The sequence below is a fragment of the Lissotriton helveticus genome, chromosome 8, assembly GCF_964261635.1.
Source record: "Lissotriton helveticus chromosome 8, aLisHel1.1, whole genome shotgun sequence".
Classification (NCBI taxonomy): Eukaryota; Metazoa; Chordata; class Amphibia; order Caudata; family Salamandridae; genus Lissotriton; species Lissotriton helveticus.
In genome coordinates this window covers 1,386,328,903-1,386,348,215 of record NC_136069.1, presented here as the reverse complement: position 1 = coordinate 1,386,348,215, position 19,313 = coordinate 1,386,328,903, and positions in this window count along the sequence as shown.

Sequence of the window (19,313 nt, the reverse complement as noted above, 5' to 3'; positions counted from 1 at the left end):
TTGCACAGTGACTTGCACATAGAGTTGTACGGAGCACGCAGTTGTCTACTCACACTGCACAAGCTCTCCTTGGGGGTCCCTATCTATTTACCTTGGGTGGGTCCCCAGCGATTCTACGACCTCTCGACATCGTCCTGACTTGAGTTGTGGTTCTTATACTACTTTCTTAGTATATGGTATGGTCACCCCCTGGGGCCACTGTGTATTTCATGCTAATTACTGTGTTTCTCTGCTAAGGTATTGTGTGCATTGTGTTTATCTCTGTGTTGAAGATACTTGAACATTCTAGAGAGTATTATATAATCAATACATATTTTTATAAATACTTGGTGTGTTTCTTTTCATTTAATCTATACTATAAGATTGCATTCTGGTGAAACAAGCTGCTTTACACTCCTTCAGGACTAAACCTGAAGGCTGCTCTCCACAGCTACTACTTACAGAGCTTTCTAAGGTTGTCTAAGACCTCTTCAATCATCATAAGGGTTGTCTGGGCTGGCACAGGGTATCCACTTACATAAGTGTACATCATATATCAGGCCAGCCTCTCACAATAAGAAATCTGCTAGGCCTAGATATATCCCCAGTTCAGGATGGTACTGGTGAGAACTCCATTCTTACATTGCATATCTATAAGCCAATAGACCATTGAAGATTGTTGAGGCTTAGTGAATCTCCATTACATGAATAGGTGTTTTAGCATGTGTCCTAAAGGAAAGGCACATCACAGTGCCTTTTTGTCTCATAAACACAAATTCCATTGTATTACTGAGTTTAGATGCTCATATCAGATCCCTACATTGCTGCATGTAACTGCCTGATGCATCTCAGCAATCAGTAAATGTGCCTTGACAAATCAAAATGTGCAATTCACATAACTGAATACTTCCATTTCAATGGCATGGAAATTCACATTGTGAGAAATCACTTTAAGTATACCTGTCATGTCCTGCAAAGCTCCATTAATTGGACCTTACTAATGACAATGAGCAATGGCTTAGGGTGTGTGTGATCCACCCACCAATGTCTACACACTCCTGTCTGTGGTAACACGTGAACTGTATACCCATCACAAATAATTATTTACAAAAAGATTGGCCTGCACACACATTTGTGATGGAATCAGACATCAACCTATGAAGAGATCGGGTATGAAACAGTAGTGCAGATGATACTACAACACGGAAAGGTCTGCATGCCAACATGTAAGCACTAATACTGATGGCAACAGTGATGGTTTACTATGTAATATTACGGTTCAATCCTCACGTACAATTTACTGTATCCAAGGTACACTGTGTGCTAATTCACATGTAAGAGGGCCACCATCACATGAGACACTGTATTGAGCGAGCATAACTCCTGACACACCGAAGACAAGTGTTTTTTTTGGTACAATTGTCATCCACAGCAAACAACAACAGCTGATTAATCACTTTACCCAGGCATGTGTCTGCACAAGACAGTAAATTGGTAGTGGACTGGACTGGACTGGACAGTTCTGTGTTTCTGGTCAGAAAGACAATGGGCAAAGCACATCATCATGCACCTACTACCGGACCAACATGAACAATAATTCTTTTTGTGCGTTACATATGTGCCACTTCCAATAATAATGGGGAAATGCCTGCCTGTCCCACACAAAGTTGGCAATATACCATGTATGACTCTGGCCAGGACTCACTCCCTTGTCAATGCTGCTGGACCCTCAACTGCCCATCAAGCTCCTGTAGGCCACCTCCAGTATGAGGTCCATTTGGGGGAACAGGGTCTAGCGCTCACCCCGTCCACATTGGGAGAACAGCCCCAGCTGGACTTCTGTGATCTTCTGTGTCCAGCGCCTCAGGCCACCCACCACTTTCGGCACTGGACTCTGCACCAGCAATATACCCCCAGGGCCTGAACCTTCCGGGCGAAGTATTTTCAAATTGATTACTTTTGATGGGCGTTGACCTGTATGGACACAATAAATGAAGAAACAGATTATAACTGCAAGCTTTAGGATATATGTTTGGATGACACACATTTTAAATACAGCTAGCAAGCATTAATCAATAGTTAACATACTATATGTGTAATTCTCAAATACTGAGCACTACAAAGTCACGAATACTCACTTTTGTAGTCATCTGCTTACTATCCTCAACCCAGGTCATGACCTACTAGGTCATCCCACTAACATCATGTAGGCCAGGGCCATCCTACATGTACTGTGATGTGAGATACTGTACAGACACTTTTATAGCCAGGCCCATTGACTTGATACATAAAGTCCATACAGGCTGGTACCGTAGTATAGGCTAAATCCTAAGACTTAGGTCACAATGAAAGGGCTGACGTGTGTCACTGAGTACTTCCTCTCTGGGGATGTGTGGACATGTGGACTACTTAATGAGATGTCATACTACATCTGATTGAGTTTGTGTGGTATGTACTGCCATCACAGGACACACCTTTTATGATATGTGACACTATAACAGCAGTGACATTCAACATACCATTGTATGACTTGTTTGATTGTAACAAGGCTGGTGATTGGAAATCTCTTCTGAAGTAACAAACTATCTGTACTGTTAATGAGTCAAATTTGCAATAGGTCTTTGCAATGCAAGTATGACCCATGGAAAAGTCAAAACATACCTCTGGCGGTGAGGAGTGTGTCATTGGTAAATGTATCACATTGACAATTTGGGTCAATGGAAAGAAGCATCATGTCAGGGGTTTACCTCAGTTACCATTCCACATGTACACCATGTAAAAGCAATCAGGTCTACCATTGGTTCAGAAAACTCATTTTGGGATCATCCAAGGATCTGCAGGTCTACCGGGAGATTACTCTGTATTGCTGTATTGCATTGTTGTATTGCAATAGTAACTCTTCCGCAGCCTGGGCCATGGCCCAGACTGGGCACAACTCATTGTCAGGTCATGCTGTCTGCACGCTGAACATACTGATCCCACATAACCATCATATTTCCACCTCTTCAATACATAACAGTACATCTTGTGGCCATACATTAAGTGGCCTCAAGGTTGTGTGGCATTCTGAAGGGGTCTGTGATGTATATTTATAGGTAACAAGGACCCCCTGAATGTATGAATACAATAATTCCTAGGTCAGGGAAAACACAATCTTAAAAAATATAACAACCTCGGGCTAAAGAACTTTGGAACTGTAAGACTGCTAATGTAATATATTTTATCCAATGCCCATGTTTGCTTGGCTACATAGGAGAGACATCAAGAGCGATCCAAGTTCGCTTAACTGAGCACCGCTCGGCGATAAACACGAAAAAGATATGTGCTCCTATGGTAAAACATTTTATTGAACAAAATCATAGCCCAGATGAATTCAGATGGCGAATACTGGAGAAAATCCATACGCCTGACACAAAAGGTGGCCTGCAAAAAAGAAAGAAACGTGAGGTTTTTTGGATGTTCATATTTGATACATTTAAAAATGGGCTTAATAGCGACATTCCCTGGGAGAATGCTATTCATTGAACTACTTAAATGGAACAACGCTGCTGTTTACCATCAAAAAACTAAACACTAATAGTCTGTCCTCTATGTTTAGTAGGCAGACCTCTGATTAAAATTGTTAAATAATTGCTTTCATCAAAAACTTCTAAAATAATTGCTGTTTACCATCAAAAAATTAAATACTAATAGTCCGTCCTCTATGTCTAGTAGGCAGATTAAATCTGAATAAATTTGTAAAATAATTGCCTTCATTAAAAACTTCTAAAATAATTGGATCCTTGAGATAAAACTTCTAAATTTATTTAGTGGTAGTATTCGCCTCATATACGAAAATTGTGCACAAGTCAATCTGTAGTTCATTCCTTTAGCACTTCATAGCCCGTAGAGCCCGTATTTCCGGGTTACATAGAGCTATCAACTACGTTTTGTATCTATTGGGGCGTGTACTTAAAACGCTGCTCTGCTTAAATAGTTCACACCTGAGGCATTCTCGTTGGCTCTCCAATATCATTACAACAGGACAGCTAGCGGTCGTGTCACTCCTGGTCGTTTCGTTTGTATTTTTTACTATCGGTAAGCAAAAGCACGGCATAATAATTTAGCCTACAGCTTGATATAAGCGAAAACGGCAGGGAATTAATGCGCTGTATATGTTGATTCTCCCATAGTGTGAAATTTTATCGGGAACCTCATATCTGGAGGAATGCTCTGGCCTTAAAGCAGCGAATAATTTAAAACAATCGGTAAGCATAAGCACGTTATAATTATTTAACTTACGATTTTACATACGTGAAAACGGCAGGGAATTAATGTGTTTCACATGCTAATTTTTCAACAGTGTGAAACTTTACTGTGAACCTCATATTTGGAGGAACGATTTGACTCTGAAGCAGTGAATAATTTTAAACCAGGTACCTGAAAGGCGATTAATTATCGAATATCTATTTTGCGAAGATAGTGTCGAAAAACCCTATAAAATATCATACTGATTTTCATTTGTAGGGTATGTTCATTCAATAACTCCCTACGCGACCAGGAGTTCAATGACCACTCATTTTATCTGAAGGTAATTATTCAACATCCTGTATTTTTCGTTGCATTTGCTTATATTATTTAACAAAAAAACGGAAAACAACAAGTTAGATCTCACGCGGGCCCCTCCCTCCCCGCCTTTAAAAAGATCCTCCAATAAATGTACAGCTTCTCTTTTTCATAAATGTATAGCTTCTTTTTCTTAAATTTGAAGTTCAAATGGAGAAGAATTGTAGCTTATATCCGTTCACCAAAACATATCTTTACCATTTTAGCGATATATTATTTTTGAAAATCTAAATGTCACGCTAATCAGTAATAACAGATATATAATCAACTTGAACTTATAGATTCTACTTTGAAGAGAAGATCCTATATCATAAAAGGTCCCCTCACGAGAAGTATTAAGATAATCGAATGAAAGATATCAAAAGATATCAAAAATTTTAAGTTTTCTGACTAAATCCTATCAGTCTATATACTGTTCTCGAATTTGTTATAAATAGAAGTTAATATATTACAAACTATGTTATCCTCCTTTCCTTTTTTCTATAGTTAAACCGTTTTTATCCATAAGCAACTAAATACAACAGGTAACTTCGAAATCTATAAAGTCAGTACGTATATCGGTTGATACTTTACAGATAGATGTGAAGTTTAGCTAGCTCATATATTCGTAAACAGAATATTCAGTAAAAGTCAACTTTACAGAGAATCTTGTTCAGGAAGTAGCTAATACATGTCACAGGTTTCATTCCCTGGGCCTTATATGCTTTCTGCACATAAATAACTCAATGAGCAATGAAAATAAGTAGGTTGAATACCATAAAAAGTTTGTCTGTAGGAATCCTATGCTACATGGTTCTTAAGTGACATAAGGAGATGTTTATCATAACCTAATCGATCTCAGTAAAGGAATTTTTTATATGACTAATGGTTAGTGAATGTTAAAAATGTCAATTTTGATTGAAAATTGTAAAATCAGGCCACTTATGTTGTTTTTAATAATTCTCTGTTATTAGATAACCTGTGGCTACTCCAGAAGAAGGCGCTGGTCGCCGAAACGCGCGTCGAGAAAATCTGTTTGCCACCTTTATTTTATCTTTACCTTATTCTTTATTTTCTCTATTTTTGAATTGTGAGTTTTTTGATTGTATTGTGAATTGATGTAATGCTGGTTTAATCAACTTGTGAAACTTGTTAAAACCATCTGAGAATCAACCTTTTTTTAATGGTTTTTATCCTTGTTTTTATTAATAAAATTTATGTTACTGATGATCATTTAGATATATTGGGTAATCTTTTCTCCGTTGTCACTTTCCCTAGAGCTTTAAGTATTGAATTGCCTCGGTTGTTATATTTTTTAAGATTGTGTTTTTCCTGACCTAGGACTTATTGTATTCATACATTCAGGGGGTCCTTGTTACCTATAAATATCCTTTTCCCACAGCTTGTCTGTGCAGGGCTTGTCTGTCTCTCATTGTATATATCTATTGTTGAGAACGTATTCACATTCTACTTTCTTCATTGCTCATCCTTACTAAATTTCAGAGGTTCTGGCTAGACCTCCCCCTTCCAAGATATGGCCCAGTTTAAAACATTTGGGTTCACGGACGATGAGTTTGCCCTTCTAGTAGGAAATACTAACTCTTTCCGTAATACTTCAAATGACTCTGGTCGTAATGACGACGATGCAAGAAACTTATTAGATCTAAAAAAGAAATTAAAACGGATGGAAGCACACGGAGAGTTCATGTTAGCATATTTAAAAACAGGAATAATTCCTATGGGCCTACGTGTGAGGAACATCCCAGGTCTGTTCGTATAACATAGAGATTTCCTAGAAAAGTGGAGCATGATTGCCACTAGATGTTCTAGGGACCTAATGATTTTAATCGTCGAGACAGCAAAAGAATTATCAGCTGAAATTAGAAAGGAAGTAGAGGAACTAGAGGAGAAGATTAAAAGGAATGGTCAAGTAGAAGAAGCTATGAAAAAGATCGAGGATTGTAACAAAGAATTAGAGTCTTTTACTAACTATTTAGAAAAAAGAAAAAATTACAAACTGATTAAAGACAAAAGGTTCAATACAATAGAAAACACCTACCCCTATCTGAGAGCAGATTTTTACAAACAAAATCACTATAGAGATGAAAACAAGGCCCAACCACAAAGAGTGAACACATTTTCTGAGACATCAGATTCTGATGGCAATGATAATGATGGTTACTATGAACCTGAACCTAATTATAATGCAGCTCAAGCAAAACACCATCAAGGTCAACCTTCTTTTTTAGGGAACCGAGGGTCGAACCGGGGACGTCCGCGAGTACGTTTCCAAGGCCAACCCAGGGGGGGATACAAACCCCAACACCATTACCCCAAGAAGAGCCACAATTCATCAGGCAAACCAGGAGTCGTCAGTACTGGAACTCAGGGAAATAATCCCGATTTTCAACCTATCTAGTATAGAATTAGACAGCCATAGCATTAGTCTACTATCAAAAGGCTTATCATATGTGCCCCATTCTTCTGTAAATCTTTTTGAGCTGCACTGTGATATCATCTCCTTTTTCAGAAAAATTTGCCTTAAAAAGTACTTTGGCTCTGAGGAACTTGAAGATGACGCTAGTAATAATATAAAAACCCTTACTCTTCCATCGACTTTCAGTCCTGGCCTTGAGCAGTTAGGTCCTGAAGTCGCTGCTTTCGAACTTGTAGTATTGAAAAAATTGAGTCAAGCCCTCAAATTTATTCCGAAACCAATCTATAGCTTATATCCGTTCACCAAAACATATCTTTACCATATTAGCGATATATTATTTTTGAAAATCTAAATGTCACGCTAATCAGTAATAACAGATATATAATCAACTTGAACTTATAGATTCTACTTTGAAGAGAAGATCCTATATCATAAAAGGTCCCCGCAAGACAAGTATTAAGATAATCGAATGAAAGATATCAAAAGATATCAAAAATTGTAAGTTTTCTGACTAAATACTTTCAGTCTATATACTGTTCTCGAATTTGTTATAAATAGAACTTATTATATTACAAACTATGTTATCCTCCTTTCCTTTTTTCTATAGTTAAACCGTTTTTATCCATAAGCAACTAAATACAACTGCTAACTTTGAAATCTATAAAGTCAGTAAGTATATTGGTTGATACTTTACAGATAGATGTGAAGTTTAGCTAGCTCATATATTCGTAAACAGAATATTCAGTAAAAGTCAACTTTACAGAGAATCTGTTTCAGGAAGTAGCTAATACATGTCACAGGTTTCATTCCCTGGGCCTTATATGCTTTCTGTACATAAATAACTCAATGAGCAATGAAAATAAGTAGGTTGAATACCATAAAAAGTTTGTCTGTAGGAATCCTATGCTACATGGTTCTTAAGTGACATAAGGAGATGTTTATCATAACCTAATCGATCTCAGTAAAGGAATTTTTTATATGACTAATGGTTAGTGAATGTTAAAAATGTCAATTTTGATTGAAAATTGTAAAATCAGGCCACTTATGTTGTTTTTAATAATTCTCTGTTATTAGATAACCTGTGGCTACTCCAGAAGAAGGCGCTGGTCGCCGAAACGCGCGTCGTGAAACTTGTTAAAACCATCTGAGAATCAACCTTTTTTTAATGGTTTTTATCCTTGTTTTTATTAATAAAATTTATGTTACTGATGATCATTTAGATATATTGGGTAATCTTTTCTCCGTTGTCACTTTCCCTAGAGATTTAAGTATTGAATTGCCTTGGTTGTTATATTTTTTAAGATTGGGGTCTGTGATGTATACATAGCTACCAGACAACAGTTTGGCGAGCCCCGATCTGGGCTGAGTGATATGTGGGACTGTACATGTAACTAACATCATCTTCAACTGCTTCTTACATTATACTTACACAGCTCATGCTGTAAAGCCTATACATTGTTTTGCAAACTTATCATGATTTGATTAGCAAATATATCAAAGGTGCCATGAAAAGTATACATGTTTAAATATGTGCCAGTTCCACAAGTAGAATCTAGGGCTTATCGCACAACATACTATACAATGGTGATGTTGAATATGCAAAGTACACTGGATGCACAATTCATTACATAATTGTCCTATATCAGGACCACACAATGTTACAACAGTAATCTGAATTATCTCTGGGACTCAGAGGCACATTGTAGCATGTGGGAATGGAAAGGATGGAGTTAAACAGAATAAAACATCTATGTGAGATATTTACCTGTTTGACGGCTGAGCCATAGAGCTGATCATACTGGGGAAGTACTTCTTCAACCAGTTTCTCCAGCTCCTCTGGAGAGAAGGTAGGGGCTTTCAAACCTGCTTGGCCTGGCATGATTGCTTCCACATTAGGTTAATACAATCCCTTTCTATAATTTTTTGTTTTTTAATACAGCGTCCTATTATTCTGCGTCTTGAGGTAAACCCTGAATTGAAGCTAGGTTCAAAATGTGTCAAAACAGCATAAGCCAACCAGGCAGTGGGTCACAAAAGGAGGCATAGACATGCAGGGAAACTTTGGGTGGTACAGATCAATGTGTTGATCCCTGACTGAGGACTTAGATCACAGTATAAGCTTGCACTGCCTGGTTATAAGCCAGTTAATTCGGAGTTTGACAAGTATCTTACACAGTACCACTTTGGTTGTCAAAGTTCAGAACTAGGTCATTGATTGGTACATGCTTTCTTTATTGTTTGATGTTATGTTAAATGTAATAATTCGTTGTCATGGTGATGTAATGACGTAGTTTATTTGATGTGAGTTACACATTGAATACAAATTGAACCAATTCATGATAGTACTGTTCGTCTGTTGATGACAGTTTTCTAAAATAACAAAGCATTTGCTATGTGTGCCATATGATAAGTATTGTATTAGATAAAGGATTGGAATATTAGTACTGGTTGCTATATGTCTCCATTTCTCAATTTAACCCCTTGGCTGCTGGGGTAATTCCCCCACGGTGCCGGGGGGGGGGAGGGGCGTCCACGGCGCCGCTGTGCTCATGACGAGCTCAGATCATCATGACTCACAGTGGAGCTGTGCTCATGACGAGTTGAGCTCCTCACAGACCCGCCCACTTATTAATTCTCCCGCACAGCGGGGAATTTGCTGTGCGTGGGTGGCCACCAACGTTATGAAGAGCTCAGCTCGTCAGGAGCACAGCTCCACTGTGACTCATGACAAGCTCAGCTCGTCATGAGCACACTAGGGGTTAACACAGAGCCTGCGCCATGTTGGTTCTAATACATTGATAAAAAATCATGTGAGATCTGATCCATCAGTATAGTGGAGGTGCATTTGTAACATGACGTCAGGGATTCAGTACATGCATGAGCCCTGAATCAACTTTGACAGATAAATCAATTTTTATAATGTGATGGAGCATGTTTAGCTGTATTTTCAGGTGTCACAGACATTACCACAAGACTGTAGCAATGTTGTTGTTATGCAGTCCACTGACACATAGTATCATCATATGTCTGTGCTATGCACAGCAGATTAATAGAACAGCTTTAAAATTGACTTTAGTAATGCTGGGCGCATATAAACATCCAGTACATGTAGACACATCATGTCCTTTCTTTAATTACCACTGTCCTCCTGAACAAGCAAGGAAGACATTATCCAGGAAGGGTAGGAAGCAGATTTCCACTGCGAGTCTGAAGAGGGAAACATCCATCACAGCGCAACTTTTAAGACGCACTACCATTACAACGCAGGATTTACAACGCAAGTCATTACAACGACTTGTGCTGGAGGGCGCTGTAGGATAGGTAATAGTTTAATTTACTATCCAAAACCTTCCCTACTATCCACGGGGACTGGAGTTGGAATAGTAAATTTAACTATTCCACTATCCAGCACCCCCCAACGCAAGTCATTGTAACGACTTGCGTTGTAAAACCTGCGTTGTGAAGGCATGCTTAGTAAAAGCATGCGTTGTGTTGACATACATCGGTCTGAAGATGTAAGGACTGAACAGAAGGACACAGCAGCACAGAGAGTAATGGAACTGGAGAGGAAGATACAACCTCCTCAAACTCAAAGGCCTCTACGGCAAACCAGTCCCAATGGTTGTGGACCCATTGACATCTCATGCACTCATACCATGTCCCACAATCACCAAGAAGATCAACGCCCTCTCTACTGTTCCCCCTATGTTAACCAACACCCAGTCCGTAAAAGGGCTGGGGCTCCTTTGGCCCAGCCACCTCTGCTCCTACCCAAGCCCATCCAGCAGTGTCCAGGGATGGCCAACGCGAAAGTGATTTTTGCTCAAGACTCTGGCAGAGGCGCACCCGCTGATGCTTACTTCATGGACCACAATGCTTTGGGGCAACACGCTGATAGGACAAGCAGTGTGCGACCAATTGGACTTTCTTTTATATTCAAGCTCTCTTGAGCTGGTGGGGCTGACGAGCCCGGGTTACGCACCTGCGTGCCACGAGTGGTACCGGACCTAAGAATATGTTTTTGGCAGCCTACGCAGCACCCCTACATATATACCTATTCCCTGCTGATGCGAGGTAACAACCTCAAAACACGTGTCCAGGGATGGCCAACGCGACAGTGATTTTTGCTCAAGACTCTGGCAGAGGCGCACCCGCTGATGCTTACTTCATGGACCACAATGCTTTGGTGCATCACGCTGATAGGACAGGCAGTGTGCGACCAATTGGACTTTCTTTTATATTCAAGCTCTCTTGAGCTGGTGGGGCTGACGAGCCCGGGTTACGCACCTGCGTGCCACGAGTGGTACCGGACCTGAGAATATTTTTTTGACAGCCTACGCAGCACCCCTTCATATATACCTATTCCCTGCTGACGAGAGGTAACAACCTCGAAACACGTGTCCAGGGATGGCCAACGCGACAGTGATTTTTGCTCAAGACTCTGGCAGAGGCGCACCCGCTGATGCTTACTTCAAGGACCACAATGCTTTGGGGCAACACGCTGATAGGACAAGCAGTGTGCGACCAATTGGACTTTCTTTTATATTCAAGCTCTCTTGAGCTGGTGGGGCTGACAAGTCCGGGTTACGCACCTGCGTGCCACGAGTGGTACCGGACCTGAGAATATTTTTTTGGCAGCCTACGCAGCACCCCTACATATATGCCTATTCCCTGCTGACAAAAGGTAACAACCTCGAAACACGTGTCCAGGGATGGCCAACGCGACAGTGATTTTTGCTTAAGACTCTGGCAGAGGCGCACCCGCTGATGCTTACTTCAAGGACCACAATGCTTTGGGGCAACACGCTGATAGGACAAGCAGTGTGCGACCAATTGGACTTTCTTTTATATTCAAGCTCTCTTGAGCTGGTGGGGCTGACAAGTCCGGGTTACGCACCTGCGTGCCACGAGTGGTACCGGAACTGAGAATATTTTTTTGCCAGCCTACGCAGCACCCCTACATATATGCCTATTCCCTGCTGACAAAAGGTAACAACCTCGAAACACGTGTCCAGGGATGGCCAACGCGACAGTGATTTTTGCTCAAGACTCTAGCAGAGGCGCACCCGCTGATGCTTACTTCATGGACCACAATGCTTTGGTGCAACACGCTGATAGGACAAGCAGTGTGCGACCAATTGGACTTTCTTTTATATTCAAGCTCTCTTGAGCTGGTGGGGCTGACAAGTCCGGGTTACGCACCTGCGTGCCACGAGTGGTACCGGACCTGAGAATATTTTTTTGGCAGCCTACGCAGCACCCCTACATATATGCCTATTCCCTGCTGACGAGAGGTAACAACCTTGAAACACGTGTCCGGGATGGCCAACACAACAGTGATTTTTGCTCAAGACTCTGGCAGAGGCGCACCCGCTGATGCTTACTTCATGGACCACAATGCTTTGGTGCAACACGCTGATAGGACAAGCAGTGTGCGACCAATTGGACTTTCTTTTATATTCAAGCTCTCTTGAGCTGGTGGGGCTGACGAGCCCGGGTTACGCACCTGCATGCCACGAGTGGTACCGGACCGGAGAATATTTTTTTGGCAGCCTACGCAGCACCCCTTTATATATACCTATTCCCTGCTGACGAGAGGTAACAACCTCGAAACACGTGTCCAGGGATGGCCAACGCGACAGTGATTTTTGCTCAAGACTCTGGCAGAGGCGCACCCGCTGATGCTTACTTCAAGGACCACAATGCTTTGGGGCAACACGCTGATAGGACAAGCAGTGTGCGACCAATTGGACTTTCTTTTATATTCAAGCTCTCTTGAGCTGGTGGGGCTGACAAGTCCGGGTTACGCACCTGCGTGCCACGAGTGGTACCGGACCTGAGAATATTTTTTTGGCAGCCTACGCAGCACCCCTACATATATGCCTATTCTCTGCTGACAAAAGGTAACAACCTCGAAACACGTGTCCAGGGATGGCCAACGCGACAGTGATTTTTGCTCAAGACTCTGGCAGAGGCGCACCCGCTGATGCTTACTTCAAGGACCACAATGCTTTGGGGCAACATGCTGATAGGACAAGCAGTGTGCGACCAATTGGACTTTCTTTTATATTCAAGCTCTCTTGAGCTGGTGGGGCTGACAAGTCCGGGTTACGCACCTGCGTGCCACGAGTGGTACCGGACCTGGGAATATTTTTCTGGCAGCCTACGCAGCACCCCTACATATATGCCTATTCCCTGCTGACAAAAGGTAACAACCTCGAAACACGTGTCCAGGGATGGCCAACGCGACAGTGATTTTTGCTCAAGACTCTGGTAGAGGCGCACCCGCTGATGCTTACTTCATGGACCACAATGCTTTGGTGCAACACGCTGATAGGACAAGCAGTGTGCGACCAATTGGACTTTCTTTTATATTCAAGCTCTCTTGAGCTGGTGGGGCTGACAAGTCCGGGTTACGCACCTGCGTGCCACGAGTGGTACCGGACCTGAGAATATTTTTTTGGCCGCCTACGCAGCACCCCTACATATATGCCTATTCCCTGCTGACGAGAGGTAACAACCTCGAAACACATGTCCAGGGATGGCCAACGCGACAGTGATTTTTGCTCAAGACTCTGGCAGAGGCGCACCGGCAGATGCTTACTTCATGGACCACAATGCTTCGGGGCAACACGCTGATAGGACAAGCAGTGTGCGACCAATTGGACTTTCTTTTATATTCAAGCTCCCTTGAGCTGGTGGGGCTGACGAGCCCGGGTTACGAACCTGCGTGCCACAAGTGGTACCAGACCTGAGAATATGTTTTTTGGCAGCCTACGCAGCACCCCTACATATATGTCTATTCCCTGCTGACGAGAGGTAACAACCTCGAAACACGTGTCCAGGGATGGCCAACGCAACAGTGATTTTTGCTCAAGACTCTGGCAGAGGCGCACCCGCTGATGCTTACTTCATGGACCACAATGCTTTGGGGCAACACGCTGATAGGACAAGCAGTGTGCGAACAATTGGACTTTCCATCCAGCAGTGATGTCTGAGGAGGTTCTTGATGTGCTGCACAGTATTTCTGTTATCCAGACTTTACTGTTGGTTGCCACCCAGGGGATCTGCCAACAGTGGACACAATTAATGGCCTTCCAAGATGGCATCCCCAGTGCAGTGTGTGCCATCCAAAGGAGCATATTATAGTAAACAGGGTTGAACCCAAATGAAGTCACAGGGACCTGGGTAGATAAGTGTTATGGACAGGGGGTCCCGGACTTGAAAGAACAAGATATAGATAATAGGGGATATTAAAGCATGGAATCACAGAGTACTTATAGAAACCTTATCATAGGTTATCTGATATGTATCAACAAACAATTATTTCTTTTTTCAGATTATTTATGCCCACATTTGATGGAGAAGTGAAGGAGGGGGGTGCCGTGAGGGAATTCAGTGAAGAGGGTGAACAGTAACACAGTTCTCATTGGTCAAGCAGAAACAATTCATTAATCAATACTTCTCTATACAATCATAAGATGGTCCCCTGGAATCAGGGCTACATGAGAAAATATAGCACATGTCATTACAAATCTTATAAGCCAAACAACACTTATAGCTGTACAATTCTTGCTGGCGATGGGAGTTGGTAAAATAGGCGAAAAACAGTCTACGTTTCGACCCAGTAACATGTAGGGATGCTTGCCCTTACAGCGCGGGTCTTCTTCAAGACAGTGGGGGTGGTGGGCTGACCTCCTAGGGTTAAAAAGAATGAAAAAGCTAATCAAGGTTCAGGGTCTATAGAAGATCCCTAATTGGCCATAGCAGCGAAGGCCTGCTTGGACAGCTCATTAAAAACATACACAGAAAGAGGACTGTAGTAAAAGCATGCGTTGTGATGACATACATCGGTCTGAAGATGTAAGGACTGAACAGAAGGACACAGCAGCACAGAGAGTAATGGAACTGGAGAGGAAGATACAACCTCCTCAAACTCAAAGGCCTCTACGGCAAACCAGTCCCAATGGTGGTGGACCCATTCACATCTCATGCACTCATACCATGTCCCACAATAACCAAGAAGATCAACACCCTCCCTACTGTTCCCCCTATGTTAACCAACACCCAGTCCGTAAAAGGGCTGGGGCTCCTTTGGCCCAGGCACCTCTGCTCCTACCCAAGCCCATCCAGCAGTGATGTCTGAGGAGGTTCTTGATGTGCTGCACAGTATTTCTGTTATCCAGACTTTACTGTTGGTTGCCACCCAGGGTATCTGCCAACAGTGGACACAATTAATGGTCTTCTAAGATGGCATCCCCAGTGCAGTGTGTGCCATCCAAAGGAGCATGGCATGTTTGAGAACCACCTCAGACTTCACTGCCTCCCACCCACCAATGCTTGCCCCTTTCTATCAAGATCCTTCCTCCCCCATAACCCCTCCGTTCCCCCTCCATACCACCATCAACCACTTCTGTTTGTCTTTCATACACTACATTCACACTCACATCCACACACTCTGGCAAACACAAACACATCCACACAAATATTCACATTAAACATACAAAACACACTGATAAACCAACACATACAGACACCTACACTACCATCACAGCCTCAACCACCATCATCATCACAACCACAACCACAACGGCCACAGACACCATCTACCTACCACCACACCCACAGCCACACCTGCCACAACCATAGCCAACACCATCATACCCACAACCACACGCACCACACCCACAGCCAACACCACACCCACAACCACAACACCCATAACCATCAACACCACCACACCCACAACCACAACAACACCTATCACCACAACCACAACTACACCTACTGCCACCATTACCACTGCACCCATCACCACCTTATTCAAACATACTACTTCATCAAAACACACATCACCTAAACCATCAACACCACAGAAACACAAATCGTCAGACAAGCACTCAACAACCAATAAACATACACCACAGAAACACAAATCCTCAGGCAAGCACCACCATCTGCAAAACATACACCGCTGAAACACAAACACACAGACAAGCACCCAACATATGCAAAACATACACCACAAAAATGTAAACAAGCACACATCAGAAAACAAACACCACCAAAGCACACATCCAAAGACACCACATCCACAATGCCAACACGTTCATCACACTCAAAAACTACACCCACAATGGAGCAAACAACACAACACACACCCAAATGCGCTTCCACACACATCAACATGGCACTTCAGGCACACACTTAGCTGCACAACAACACCCAACCACCACCACTGTAACTGCTCCGACATATTCTCCTTCCCACACTCCTCCTATACCCACCCCATCCAACCTTCCTACTCCTTCACCAACCACCCTTACTGCTGCCAGACCCGTAAAAAAAAAGGCCCACCCCTACGCCCGATCGGTTAACTGAGGTGTTTGCATTCCATCATGTTAATGGAATGACATTTGCAACTTTTGCAGGAGCTCACTTGTGTGACATTGACTTTGGATGCCAGGTTCCTATATAGGAACATAGGCACACCTGCAGTCTGAGCCCATTTATTTTAATTTCTAATTTTATGTTTTTATTTGCTTTGAAGTATTTATATTCAAATTGAGAGAGGTATATTATTTTGTATTAAATTCGTTTTTTGCCGAAAGTGTGTTTTCTTCGGATGCTCAAGAATCACATAGTAAAAAAAAAGTTGTGTAAAAAATCTTTCATATGCAGCGTTGAGTAATCATATTATTTTATATGATTTTAACCTGCACTGGAACGACCCCAAGGATCCTCATGTCAACGCCATCAAACACCTCCTGGCTGATGAAGCCCTGACCCAAGCCTGTTCACTCCCAACTCACTCAAAAGGGGCCACTCTTGACTGGATCATCTCTAAGGAGTCAACAGTCACGCTTATCTCCATTGACCCATGTGACTGGTCTGACCACCACGCCATCGCCTTCCTATTATCTGGCACCCTCAAGACAAAGGCACCACAACCGGTGATTCCCAAATGCTGGATCAGAGACACCAGGAACCTAGACCACATGGAACTGAAGGCTTGTTGCAAATCAGACCCCCCCCCCTCGTTTACCACTACGGTTAGTGACCTCGATGATCACTATTCTACGACTATATCAAACATTTTGGATGATCTACTCCTCTAAAACTAAAAAGAACCCAAATTAAAGACAGAAACCCCTGGTTCACTGGATCTCTCAACAATGAAAGGAGATCCCTCCTGCAAGGCGAAAGAATCTGGAGACAACAGTCCTCTGCCGCTCATCTAAAACTACTTTGCCAGGCCAGAAATGCCAATAACAAGAACAGCCTCAACTCAAAAAAATAATTGTCCAGATCCGAACTGGGGAACGGCAAGAACAGGTCCCACAAACTCTTCGAACTGGTCAAACACCAATCCAATAAACTGACCAAGACTTCAAAAGAAACCCCCAAGTCCCTTATGTCATCCGAGAAATTCTCCTCTTTCTTCTCTGACAAAATCACAGCCTAAGGAAAAGAACTCAGTTTGGCCACATACTCCCAACCCTTTACTGCCCTACCTCCTCCTTCCGCGCCACCCACCCTGGCTTCACCTAAAAATTAAGCACACTGGACCGACTTCAAATTCTATGAAGAAGACTCCATCTCAAAAATCCTATCTACCTTAAAGGCTAATAACCATTTTAATGACCCGCTCCCCTCCAACTGCCTAGCTGCCGTCGCCCAATCAATTATTCCTAGCTGGAATGCAATAATTAACGCCGCTCTCCGAAGGATCGATTCCCGATTCTTTGAAAGCTGGCCAAGTCCTCCCCATTTTGAAAAAACCTTCCCTGGATCCAGCCTCCCTGACAACTTCAGACCTATCTCCAACATCCCTCTCTTAGCCAAAGTGTTGGAGAAGCGTGTGCAACAACAGCTAAGTCTACACATCAAGTCAAGTCAAGTCTAAAATTTGTATAGCGCACTACTCACCCAGAGGGTCTCAAGCCGCTTGAGGGAGGGGAGGTGCTTTACTTGTAGAATATCCAAGTTTTTAGTTGTTTTCTGAAGGAGAGGTGGTTCTGTGTAAGGCGGAGGTAGGTAGGGAGAGAATTCCAGGTCTTGGCCGCAAAGTAGGAGAAGGATCTTCCTCCCATGGTGGATCTTTGGATGCGTGGAATTGCGGCAAGGGCTTGATTGGACGATCGTAGTTGGCGGGAGGGGGTGTAAAAGGACAGGCCAAGTTCAGTTTTAAACAGTTGTTCTTCATCCACTCAGCTACTTCTTTCATTCCTTCGTGTAGGTTGGTTTTGCCGGTGTTTGGGTCTTTGGTGAGGGAGAGGATCAGCTGTGTGTCGTCTGCGTAGGAGATGATGTTGAGGTTGTGTTGGCGCGCGATGGATGCGAGGGGACTCATGTATACGTTGAAGAGGGTGGGACTGAGTGATGATCCTTGTGGTAAGCCGCAGATGACTTCGGTGGCCTCTGATCTAAAAGGGGGAGGCGGACTCTCTGGGTTCTTCCGGCGACGAACGAGATGATCCAGTCCAATGCTTTTCCTTTGTATTCCGACGTTGTTGAGGCGCTGTATAAGGGTGTTATGACAGACTGTGTCGAAGGCTGCGGAGAGGTCAAGTAGGATGAGGGCAGCTGTTTCTCCGTTGTCCAGTAGAGTTCGAATGTCGTCTGTTGCTGCGATGAGGGCGGTCTCGGTGCTGTGTTTGGCTCTGAACCCGGACTGTGAAGGGTCGAGGGATTTGTTGGATTCGAGGAAGGCGGCGAGTTGACTGTTGACGGCTTTCTCAATGACTTTGGCAGGGAATGGGAGGAGCGAAATGGGGCGGTAGTTCTTAAGTTCAGAAGGGTCCGCTGTCGGTTTCTTCAGGAGGGCACTGAGTTCGGCATGTTTCCAGATTTCCGGGAAGGTAGCAGAGTTGAGGGAGCAGTTGATGATGTCACGGAGATGGGGTGCGATAATGGAGTCTGCTTTGTTGAAAATGTGGTGGGGACATGGGTCGGTTGGTGATCCTGAGTGGATGGAGTTCATCAGGCGGATGGTGTCTTCAGTGGTGATTGGGTTCCAGGCGCACAGGATATTGGAGGGGGGTTTTAGTTTGGAGGTGGGTGGGGTGGACTGGTCTCCAAAGCTATTATGTATGTCAGCGATTTTGTTGTGGAAGAACGAGGCTAGAGAGTCGCAGAGGTCTTGGAAGGGAGTGATGTTGTTGGTGCCGGCGGTGGGGTTGGTAAGCTCTTTGACGATGTTGAATAGTTCCTTGCTGTTATGGGCGTTGTTGTCGAGTCGATCCTTGAATGCTGATTTCTTGGTGGATCGGATCAACTGGTGGTGTTTGCGGGTGGCGTTCTTGAAGGTGGC